Raw genomic sequence first — 12,884 nt, 5'->3', positions numbered from 1 at the left:
ATGCTACCTAGTCAGTGGGGCTTACTCCCAATTAATTGGGTATGAATATTTACCTGGGAATATGCCCCACTGAACTCAGACAGACCTGCTTCCAAGTGGGGCTTACTACCAAGTAATCAGGTATGAACATTTACTTGGGAATGTGTTCCACTGAACTTGGTGGGACTTGCTTCCACGTAGATATTCATAAGATCACATTGTCAATCATGAATCGGGAAGCTCAGGCTTCAAATCTTGCCTCGGGAACAAACTCACTAGATGGTCTGAGGCAAGCGGCTCTCAACTCATCTCTCATTTGTAAAATGGGCAGACTAATACTGACCCACCTTACAGGGCTGATTACAAGATAATGGCCCAGTCTGCACATCTTGGTAAACCACTGTTTTTTGTTTTTAAATCCTGGCTTACTGTGAGTGACTAGTGTATGTGGCTCAATCGTTCCCAGTTGGGTCCTTCCAGCAGGAGTGGCTAAACAAGCCAGGGACACTTTGTCCCTGGTTTGTTTAGGGTGAGGTTTGAACTGGGAACTCTGGCTTGTCTCTCCCCTAACAAGCTAGAGTTGTGGTCTAAGAACAAACCCTAGGTTATGACTCTGGCTTCTCTGGGGAGAGAGAGTTTCCAGTTCAGAAGTCATGCTAAACAAACCAGAGATAGTAAGTTGCTGGCTTATTTAGCCACTCCCATTGGCAGAAGGAGTCAAGGGGGAGTAATTGAGCCATGTGCACTACTCTCTGGCTTACTCATGGGAAACCAGGATTTTAAAACATTCTGGCTTACTGTAACATCTGAACACAGTATGTGAAGTGATTTGAAAATCAAAAGCATGGTGGATAATAACACAGCTGTACTCAAGGCAATATAAAACTTATTTAAAATGGTTAAACAATTAAAACTATAATATATGATAGTCATTCAACAAACCCCTTCATGGATCACTGCCTTGTTGTGGCGAAGGGGCTTGCGTAACTCAGTGAAGCCATAAGCTATGCTGTGCAGGGCCACCCAAGACGGACAGGTCATGGTGGAGAGTTCTGATGAAATGTGGTCCACTGGAGAAGGAAATGGCAACCCACTCCAGTATTCTTGCCAAGAAAACCCCATGGAACGTATCACAAGGCTAAAAGAGATGACACCGGAAGATGAGCCCCTCAGGTCGGAAGGTGTCCAATATACTACTGGGGAAGAGCAGAGGGTATTTCCAAGTAGTGCCAGAAAGAGTGAAGCGGCTGGGCCAAAGCCGAAAGGACACTCAGCTGTGGATGTGTCTGGTGGTGAAAAGAAAATCCGATGCTGTAAAGAACAATATTGTTTACGAACCTGGAATGTCAGATCAATGAATCAAGGTAAGCTGGAGGTGGTCAAACATGAGATGGCAAGATTGAACATCAACATCTTGGGAATCAGCGGACTAAAATGGACAAGCATGGGCGAATTTAATTCAGGTGACCATTATATCTACTACTGTGGGCAAGAATCCCTTAGAAGAAATGGAGTAGCACTCATAGTCAACAAAAGGGTGGGAAAAGCAGTACTGGGGTACAATCTCAAAAACGATAGAATGATCTCAGTACGGATCCAAGGCAAACCATTCAACATCACAGTAATTCAAGTCTATGCCCCAACCACTGAGGCCGAAGAAGCTGAGGTTGATCGGTTCTATGAAGACCTACAACACCTTCTAGAACTACCACCAAAAAAAGATGTCCTCTTCATCATAGGGGATTGGAATGCCAAAGTAGGAAGTCAAGAAATCACCGGGATAACAGGCAAGCATGGCCTTGGTATACAAAAATATACAGGACAAAGGCTAATAGAGTCTTGCCAAGAGAACACGCTGATCATAGCAAACACTCTTTTCCAACAGCACAAGAGGCGACTCTACACATGGACATCACCAGATGGTCAATATCGAAATCAGAGTGATTATGTCCTTTGCAGCCAAAGATGGAGAAGCTCTATACAGTCAGTACAAACAAGACCTGGAGCTGACTGTGGCTCAGATCATGAGCTGCTTCTTGCAAAATTTCGGCTTAAATTGAAGAACGTCGGGAAAACCACTAAACCATCCAGGTATGACCTAAATCATATCCCTTATGACTATACAGTGGAGGTGAGGAATAGATTTCAGGAATTAGACCTGATAGACAGAGTGCCTGAGGAACTATGGACGGAGGTCTGTAACATTGTTCAGGAAGCAGTAACTCAATCCATCCCAAAGAAAAAGAAATACAAGAAAACAAAGTGGCTCTCTGATGAGGCTTTACAAGTAGCTGAAGAAAGAAGGGAAGCGAAAAGCAAGGGAGAAAGGGGAAGAAATATCCAACTGAATGCAGAGTTTCAGAGAATAGCAAGGAGAGACAAGAAGGCCTTCTTAAATGAACAATGCAAAGAAATCAAGGAAAACAATAGAATGGGAAAGACTAGAGATCTCTTCAAGAAAATTGGAGATATCAAGGGAACGTTTTGTGCAAAGATGGGCATGATAAAGGACGAAGAAGGCAGGGACCTAACAGAAGCAAATGGGATTAAGAAGAAGTGGAAAGAATACACAGAAGAACTATACAGGAAAGATCTGAATGTCCCTGATAGCCATGATAGTGCGGTCACTGAACTTGAGCCAGACATCCAGAGAGTGAAGTCAAGTGGGCCTTAGGAAGCATTACTAACAACAAAGCTAGTGGAGATGACAGTATTCCAGCTGAGCTATTTAAGATCCTAAAAGATGATGCTATTAAAGTGCTGCACTCAATATGCCAACAAATTTGGAACACTCAGCAGTGGCCACAAGATGGAAAAGGTCAGTTGACATTCCAATGCCAAAGAAGGGCAATGTCGAAGAGTGTTCAAACTACCGTACAATTGCGCTCATTTCACATGCCAGCAAGGTGATGCTCAAAATCCTACAAGCTATGCTTCAGCAGCATGTGAACCAAGAACTACCGGAAGTACAAGCTGGGTTCCGAAGAGGCAGAGGAACTAGAGATCAAATCGCCAACATTCGCTGGATCACGGAGAAAGCAAGAGAATTCCAGAAAAACGTCTATTTCTGCTTCATTGACTAAGCTAAAGCCTTTGATTGTGTGGATCACAACAAACTGTGGCAAATTCTTAAAGAGATGGGAATACCACACCACCTTACATGTCTCCTGAGAAACCTGTACGAAGGACAAGAAGCAGCAGTAAGAACCAGACAACCGATTGGTTCAAAATTGGGAAAGGAGTACAACAAGGCTGTATATTGTCGCCCTGCTTATTTAATTTATATGCAGAGTACATCATGAGAAACGCCGGGTTGGATGAATCACAGGTTGGAATTAAGATTGCCGGGAGAATTATCAACAACCTCAGATACGCAGACGATACCACCCTAATGGTAGAAAGTGAAGAGGATCTAAAGAGCCTCTTGTTGAGGGTGAAAGTGGAGAGTGCAAAAGCTGGTTTGAAACTCAACATTAAAAAAAACTAAAATTGTGGCATCTGGCCCCATCACTTCCTGGCATATCGAAGGGGAAGAAATGGAAGCAGTGACAGATTTTATTTTCTTGGGCTCCAAGATCACCGCAGACGGTGACTGTAGCCATGAAATTAAAAGACGCTTGCTCCTTGGAGGAAAGCTATGGCAAACCTAGACAGCATAGTAAGAAGCAGAGACATCACCTTGCTGACAAAGGTCCATATTATCAAAGCTATGGTTTTCCCATTAGTAACGTATGGCTGTGAGAGCTGGACTATAAGGAAGGCTGAGTGCCGAAGAACTGATGCTTTCGAACTGTGGTTCTTGAGAAGACTCTTACGAGTCCCCTGGACTGAAAGGTGGTCAAATCAGTCAATCCTAAAAGAAATCAACAACAATCAACAAAAGAACTAGAAACGAAAACCTACAGAAGGCCATCTGTCCCCTCAAGGGTGGGAATTCCAGTATTAAGTCACCAATGGACTACCCAGCTGTGAATATCTTACAGAGCAAATCGATACGTATCCACATTATTCACACCATGATGGATAATGTAGCAAGGCTGACTTGATTTACCTTAATTTGCACATCAATTGGCTACACATTTATGAAAAACTGCTAATCAATTTTAGATCAACATTAATTGAAACACAGCAAGAGCAGCTACTGCAGTCCAAATGATTTTTCCAATCCCTGACAACATGCCTTTCCCCCCCGGAAGGTCTTAGTGGCCAGGACTAACTCAGCAGTATCTCAGGGGCAAAGTGTGTTGCTCACCAGCTTCTCTCTCTCCTTCTGTTTAAGCTATGTTGCAGCTGGCCTTTGGCCCTACTATGGGCCAAATTGGAGGGCTGCAAAAGATTCTAATGACCCTCCATAACAAAACCAGGGGAGTCTAATAAAGCAATTATTGCTTCTAAAACCACCAGATAAAGCATGCGTCTGATGCATCAGACTCCAACTAGGATGTCCTAATTTACAGAAGACAGTCCTCTATTTGAAGGACTGTCAGAAGACAGTCCTCTGTTTGAAGGGGTCCTCTGGACCTCTGGACCTCCAATCCAAGTCCAGTTTAAAGATAAAGAATCATAAGAAAGGAGGGCAGGAGACCTGATGCTGCGTATCAACAGTTAGTATATGAACAGCAGACTGAAAAGGAAGGCAAACAGGTCACTCAAATCACAGTCTTCCCTATTACGGTGAGATATACATTGTATTTTGATTTGAATTATAGCAATTATTGCTAAATTTGCTGCCACCTCTTTCTGGTCACTGTCATGGTGGAAACTGAGCTGATAGAACCTCAGAGCAGTTCTGATTCTGAGGAGGAACAGCAATCCGTGGGAGAGGAGCCCGCTCATCCCTCACAGGCACAGCAGCTGGCGGAGATTCCTCCTGCCAGCATTCCTGAGATAGTGACCCTGGCAGTGAGAGAGTGTGGGAGGGGGGCTTGCTAGACACTCGACGCAGACGCAGGAGTGACGAGCGATGCAGGGCGTGGAAAGGAGTCATAGCGCCCGTTTAGCGTGAAAGCAATGGCTGAGTCCCGAGGACCCAAGGGAAAGAGGGAGGAACTCTCCCTAGCCCTTATGTTCAGGGTCTTCAAGTGATTCTCCTCCGAATGGGGTCCAACTGCCCAACCCGGAGCATAGGCTACTCTGCTGTTCATTGCTTAGTCACTGGTGATTAGCATCTGAAAGAGTCATTAAGTTGTAAAAGGATTAAAGCCTTGAAAAGAATCCTTTTGTCTGTGTCTTGTGTTGGCTATTGGAGTGTACTGAAAGAGGCTGCTAGGGCGCTCCTGACAGTCACCACTTGCTTGATTTCAGAAGTCAGAGGGACTGTGAGAAGGGCTGCTGCTGATGAATAAAAGTTTGGGGGTAGGTTCATGTGGGAGAAAGCAGTCCTTGAGATACCCAGGTTCTAAGCCATCATTGCACTGTGGATGGATAAATCTTTCACTTTTGCTCTCTCCCATATAATCTCAAGTTCTTTCTGTTCCATTTATGAAGAAGCTTGGGAATTTTGTCAAGTTCTTATTAAACAAGGAGCCGAATGAAATTCTCACCAACCATCTGCACCAACTGAATTGAATAGGTGCAGCTATTCCCTGCATAGAGAGGATCATGTTGTACCTGCTTGCCATGTAGCTCTTAAAGAGGAGCCTGTCAGGAAAAAAAGAAGAGGTGGTGACCCTAATTCTGTACCACAAATGTGGCTGAATACACAGGGATTCAAAGCTATACTTTTAAGAGCTAAGCAGTTCAACCCTCTGCCTGGATGGATGAATCTGTCAGATCTGCTTTCTCCCACATTCATTTTTTTAAATAAAAAAAATCTCAAGTTCTTTCCATTACATTTATGTAGAAATATGTAAATTTTGGTAAGTTCTTGCAAGAAATGTACCAAACCAAATTATCACCCATATATCACAGAAAGAGGGCTGAGGGTGGGAGAGTGGGTTGCCCAGAGCCATCTAGTGAATTCATGGCAGAAGTGAGATTTGGATCAATTTTTTCCAGATTTGTAGCAATGCTATGAAGATATTTCAGAAACAGTTCGGACTAGTCATTTATTCAGAAACTTCAGTTTACCCCTTTTTTATTTATTTATTTATTTATTTATTTTATTTAATACCCCGCCTTTTTTCCTCTTGCAAGGAACCCAAGGCGGCTTACATTATCCTCCTCCTCTCCATTTTATCCTCACAACAACAACCCTGTGAGGTGGGTTGGGCTGAGAGTCTGTGACTGGCCCAAAGTCACCCAGTGAGCTTCCATGGCCGAGCGGGGACTAGAACCCGGATCTCCCAGCTCCTAGTCCAACACTCTTGCCACTACACCACACTGGCTCTACATGAAATCTAGACATGTGTTATAAAAAAATCCCTATGTCTATATTCCATATAAGCCTTCCCCAACTGGGGGCCCTCCAGATGTTGAACTACAAGGAGTTGTAGTCTAACACATTTGGAGACCACCAGGTTGGAGAAGGCTGTTCCATGTGCTAATAATGAACACATTCTTGGAATATGGATCCTTATGTAGCCATTTTGGCACCATCCATGCTACACATGTAGGAATTTTGTGAAATCTGTTCCATCCTCATTTTGTGGATTGTCAGGTGCCTTTCGTTCTGTTGTCTGCTCATTGACAGAATCGGATTTTTCCCAATTTCCCAAATTTATACAAATTTGCACCGGTGCAAATTCACACTTATGAAAAAGCCCAAATCCTTCCGAAATGAGTAAATCCCCCCCCATGTGTATTTCCATGCTTTAGCCTATGGAAGAAATGTGCATTTTTGGCCAGTGTTTTTAAAATTTTTATTTTACATATTTTGCTATTTCTAATTCGTCTAAAATTCCATAAAGTAAAAAAAAAAAACCCCCCACAGTTCGCAAGTCCACGTAATCTGTGGAACTCGACAAAAGATGGTACACTGTGGAATCTGCGGATTCATAGAAATGCAAACTCATCTGATTCTGTTGTGGATTTCTCCAACATCCTTAATCTAGAGAGAAGGATCAGCAGGGTTGTGGGGAGCCCCAAAGTTTGCGGAAGTTTCTCTTTTTTAACAGTAAGGTGAGGAATTCCCTGAAAGCAGTACAATAAGAATTGAGCATGCCCGGTGACCATAAAATGCTACTACTGTTGAGAGGGGGTGAAATGGAAAACCACGGGGATGGGGGCATGTGATGGAGTATTCTGAAAGACAGCAGGGCAGGCTGGGGGGCAGTCTGAACATGCATGCTCCACATGTTAACATTTTGTTGCAGGTCCCACTTGTCTGTATCTATTGTGCTGTTTCGTAGGGCTTCTAGGGACTTCCCACTCAGATACCGGCTTAGCTTCATCAATAGAGCAGTATCACTTGGTCCCAGGCCACTTATTGCAGTCAATACTTTTCATTTAAACCTTACCCCCCAGAAGGTTAGTAATAGCATGCAGCTGTACAGTACAAGTTCTGGTTCTAAACAAAATACAGCTGGATAGGATCACAGATGAGTTGCAGATGCACAATGTAAAAAAAATTAAGATAGAAGAGGGCTTTTTTCTCCACCACTGTTACGATGGCAGTCAGTGCTACTTCTGCCAATTACTAGAGGCTGGAATTGTCTAGTTGTTCCATAAGTACCCATAACATCCATAGCAGTTTTGCCTTTGTTTTAGTTGGGCATTATCTCTTTTGTTTCCTCTGCCTTTTCTGTACTTGATGCTTGGCTCCCACCTACTGGTGTCCATAGCAGCATCTGCTGCTACTAGACTGTACCGTTGCTGTGATGGAGTCCTGCCAGCAGAGGCAACAGGTGATGTACAGGATCGATGGGTCAAAGTCATCCTACTCGTCTCCTTCCCAGCTTTGGGTGTTTCTGCAGCACAACACCTGCCTGCTCTCATGGCAATGCTAATGTGTGAGTCATTTTTGTTTTGTTTTTCAGATTAACTAAGACACACACACACACACACACCAAGCCAATGAAAGGAAACCAAGTAAAGGACGTTTATAGTGCTATATATATTACCAGAATATCTGAGTTTTATTTGAATGCTTTTACCTTGAGCTACAAGGCTACGAGGACTAGAAACCTCTTTTTTAAAAAAAATAAAAAAATCTGAAGGTGGAAATCCCCCAGCCTGCAAGTCACTCAGAAGGATGCTATGAAGCCAGTCATGTTCTGATGTTTAATGCAATGCTGTTTATTTCAGGGCCCCTCATAAAAATTAACTGTGTATGCCCAGACCCTAATAGGAGTGCTCCTGTTTTGGGATCCAGTGAGTCTTGAACAGGAGCTTTCTAGGGCTTGCAGGTGGTGGTAGGGAGAGGTTTCAAAAGGGGCAAAAAGGAAAAGGCAAGTCAGTTTTCCACCATCCTGAAACCTTCTCCCGCCATACAATACAGCACTAAGGGATCCAGGTTTGGACCTGGCTGCCAGCCCCGAATCAGCCTTTAGTGGTATATAGTGTGGGTGTGTATGCAAAGAATGTGCTGTATCCCAAAGAAAGAAAGAAAGAAAGAAAGAAAGAAAGAAAGAAAGAGCCCCATTAGATTAGACTGAAGCTAACTCTAGTCCAACATCATGTTTCCCATCATGGTCGGCCAGCTGTCCCAAGGAAGTATGCCCCATCAGCAGGGTGTAAAGACAACAGCTCTTCTTTATCTCCCACCAGCTAGTATTGGAAGTTTCATTTAGTTGTTGTGACTAATAGCAGCCGATAAAACCAGTTTTCCACAAATTTGTTGAATCATCTTTTAAAGTTCGTCTCAGGTAGTGGCCACCACCACCACCATCACTGAGCAATGGTTCCCGCGGTAATCAGTTAGAATTGACATTTATTATTTTGTGAAATGAGACTCTGAAAGCTTAGAGTTTTGTGCAGAAAGGCATAATCACCAGCCCTATTTGATGCTATGCTATACAAGAAACAGGGTATGTTGGAAAGAGAATTCTTCTCCTTCTCTTGGTAGTTTTGTATGTTTAGGGAGGAGTGTATGTGTGTATGTTCTGGAGAATATTTAAGCTCTCAATCCACATGTGAAACCTGAAGTGGGGTGGTACAACCTAGCAACAGATCCATTACAGTTACATTCCACACATCACCTTATTACTAGCTATGTCTTTTTCTCCCCTTTTTGACTCTTGAGCAGGGAAGGGTGACACATGGCTCCTACCGTCCCTCACTGAGCTCCCTGTTGCCCCTATTTATTTTAATTATTTCAGGAAAAAGGGAGAAATCATGGTTTACCACTGAAATTCAGTGACAAACTGCTACAGTGAACAGAGGTAGCTTAGCTACAGTTATCCATATTCTGATAACCTCTTGTCTGGATTACTGGAATGCGTTAGACGTGGGGCCGCCTTTGAAAATGGTCTGGAAATTTCCGCTGATCCAAAACAGCAATTGTTAATGGGGACTGGCCAATGTGATCATACGCCAGTACTTTTCCAGCTTCACTGGCTGCCAGTCCATGTCCAGGCCTAATTCAAAGTACTGGTATTAACATTCAAAGCTCTGGCTTGGGGCAAGGTTGTCTGAAGGATCATCTCCTCCCATATGTACTTGCCTGGACCCTAAGAACATCTTCAGGGGCTCTTCTCCGGGAGCCCCTGCCAAAGGAAGTGAGGTGGGTGGCTACCAGGAAGAGGGCCATTTCTGCTGTGGTACCCCAGGTGTGGAATGAGCTCCTTAGAGAGGTTTGCCTGGCACCTATGTTGTACTCTTGCCAGCACTAGGTGAAGACCTTTTTATTTCCCCAGCATTTTAGTATTATGGTTTTTTTAACTTTGTTATTGTAAATCTGCTACTCTGTTTTAAATCTCTGCAGTGCTGCTAGGTTTTATCCTGGTTGTATGTTTATACTGTAGTTTAAATATTACTCTAACTTTTATTAGTAATGTATGGCTGTGAGAGCTGGACTATAAGGAAGGCTGAGCGCCGAAGAATTGATGCTTTCGAACTGTGGTGCTGGAGAAGACTCTTACGAGTCCCCTGGACTGCAAGGAGGTCCAATCAGTCCATCCTAAAGGAAATCAACCCTGAGTGCTCATTGGAAGGACAGATAATGAAGCTGAAGCTCCAATATTTTGGCCACCTAATGCGAAGAGAAAACTCCCTGGAAAAGACCCTTGATGCTGGGAAAGACTGAAGGCAAAAGGAGAAGGGGACGGCAGAGGATGAGATGGCTAGATAGCATCACGGATGCAATGAATATGAACTTGAGCACGCTCCGGGAGAGAGCGCAGGACAGGAAGGCCTGGCGTGCTATGGTCCATGGGGTCACGAAGAGTCGGACACGACTGAACGACTGAACAACAACAACAACAACAAACTTTTATATTTTATTCTGTTTTTATTCTGTACTTTGTCATTTTAATTACTGTGAACTGCCCAGAGAGGTTTGGTTATTGGGCAGTATAGAAATGTAATAAATAAATAAATAAATAAATAAATGGATGGATGGATAGATAGATAGATAATAAAACAAGCTAAATGTGTCCATTCTAAGCCTCCGTAGCTGTTCCAGGGGCTTTGACTGGACTTCCCCCTTTTTTTGTGGCAACAGTGGGGGCAGGAGTGTGGGTATGGCGGGAAAATTGGCCCCCAGACTGACCAAAGATCCTGATCAGATCTTAATCCAGCTAAGCTAAACATTAATAATTTTGAAATCCCGTTTATTTCAATAGAAGTGTATGCCTAATGCCCTCTTTAAAATGAATGGGAGTGCTTAATTTATCCCAGCAGTCAACGTGCTTAACCTATACCCACAATCCCCAATCTCTTTGGGGTCGTAGGCACATTTGAAATTTGGAGAGAGTGCTGTGGGTGTTCTTACAAAATGCCTGCCAACAAGGGATTGCCCATTCAAAAATGGCTGCCATGGGGGGCATGGCCAGTCACAAAACACTGAAATACACAAAACACTTACCAGAAGGCATCTGGTAAGACTAAAAGAAAGACAACTTGCCCAAGACCCAAATTACAGGGCAGAGATATGGCCTGAGCTTGCAAACACAAAACCATGCTTTTGAATCCAAATAAAAATGGTGCTGGAAAGCAGCACTTTGCTTTACAGCATGCCAGCTTCCCAGTTTTAAAGAAAAACAACATTAATTTCTAAAAAAACCCAAACCCTTAAGAAACAAAATTAAAAGCAGGAGGGGTAGGTTGCCTGGTGGGTGCCAAGAGAGGTGCTCATGGGTACATTAGTGCCAGTGGGCACAACTCTAGATGGGGTACAGAACCAAATCTGGCCCTCCAGAGGTCCCCAGGAGGCCATGCCTCCTCCCCTGTCCCCTATTCCCCCCCCCACTGATCATTTGGTGGTTTTCCAGATTTTGTGCAGTTATCCTCCCATTCTAAATGGTTGAAATGCCTCTCCTAAGGCTCAGTTACTGGCAAGAAGAGCTTCAAGCTAAAAGGTGCCCCAGCTAGGGATGTTGGAGAAATCCAAAATGGACTCAAATAGTTCGGATTTCTTGTAATTTCTGTGAATTCCTTCCTGGAGCGGCACCTGCCTCTCAGGCAGATTCTGCGGACATGCAACTCTTTTTCTTTAAATTTGTGGAAGCTGCAACTTCCTTATAAATGTAGTAGTGGGTGGGGAGTATTGTGGTTACCGGTAACATCCTTGTCTTCTTTTATGTCTCCCATGTTGGTGCACTTCCTGGAATTCCATAAAAGGACTCCAGTTCCTTTCATGCGCATTCCAGAAAGGTTGCTTGCTAGGAGGTTGCCTGCACGGAGGAAAAGTGCTCATTGATAGCATTCTTGCCTTCGATCTTCTACACACTTACTTACCTGAGAGTAACTCTCATTGAAATCAACAGGACTTCCTTTTGAGTAGACATGCACAGGCTTGAGCTGTGAATTCCAGAAGGCTTCTCCAAGATCCCACTGAACACACAATGCTTACTTCTGCGTAAACACATTGGCTGTAAGCACATTGAGTAAACACATTGGAAAGAAAGTAAAACAAGGATCCATGAAATCAAAAAGGGATCCTCATGATTTCATGATTTTTAAAGCCCCCCCCAAACCACCTTCCCATCACAGAGCACATCTGCTTCCACAGACTGAAGCAGAAAAATCACAGATCTGTCACGCATGGGTGCAGCCACAGGCCCAAAGCAGGGATTTGAGGCAGGGATTCCCAGGGATCCTCATAATTTTTACAAGATACATACCCCCAAACACCATCATATCACAGAGCACATCTGTCTCCATGGACTGAACTAGAAAAATCACAATGTGCCACTCATGGGTGCAGCGCAAAAACTGGGATCCCAGGCAAGGATCCTCTTGATTTCATATGATTTTTCATACCACTTGAGGTGAAGCAGAAGATCTGGGATTATTAGTGTGCACACTTGGACAAAGATGAGTTATATGCTTTGATGGGGTGGTGGTGGTGGTGGACCCAATGTAAAAATTCAGAGGAACCATATTGAATTGGGTGTCTTATCCAGGGCTTTATAACATGATGGTCCTATGAAGCCCCAAATCTATGTTTTTTTTTGTCACTCAATCCATGGGCACAGATGTGCTCTGTGATATGAGAGTGTTTTGGGGTATCTTTCTTGAAAAAAGCATGAGGATCCCTGCCTCAAAATCCAAGTTTTTCCACGGTGGCTGCACCCACAAGTGGCAGATCCATGATTATTGCACTCCATGGAGGCAGATGTGCTTTGTGATTGGATGGTGGTTTTGTGGGTCTCCCATTTAAAAATTATATGAAATCATGAGGATCCCTTTTTGATTTTATGGACCCTTGTTTTAACCAGTTCCTCCCAACACAATGGCTCCCTGGGTGAATGGGGCAGTCTCCTTTTTCAGCCAAGCAGGAGAAAGCCTTCAAAGTTAGGATTTCACTGGCTATTTAGGGCACAATCCTATGCAAGTTTAGACAGAAAAAAGTCCTACAACTCCCA

At 43.6% G+C, this 12,884-nt stretch overlaps 1 long non-coding RNA gene across 1 annotated transcript in view; it reads right to left on the bottom strand.

Annotated features, from left to right (window-relative positions):
- Positions 1 to 12,884, bottom strand: part of LOC146337113 (uncharacterized) — a 344,200-nt gene that overhangs the window by 77,407 nt on the left and 253,909 nt on the right. The window lies entirely within an intron of this gene.

The sequence above is a fragment of the Heloderma suspectum genome, chromosome 11 (assembly GCF_057233095.1).
Source record: "Heloderma suspectum isolate Gila_16-S chromosome 11, 16-S_ref, whole genome shotgun sequence".
NCBI lineage: Eukaryota > Metazoa > Chordata > Lepidosauria > Squamata > Helodermatidae > Heloderma > Heloderma suspectum.
Note: the sequence above shows the minus strand (reverse complement) of the source record. Positions and strands in the feature narration are given on the sequence as shown.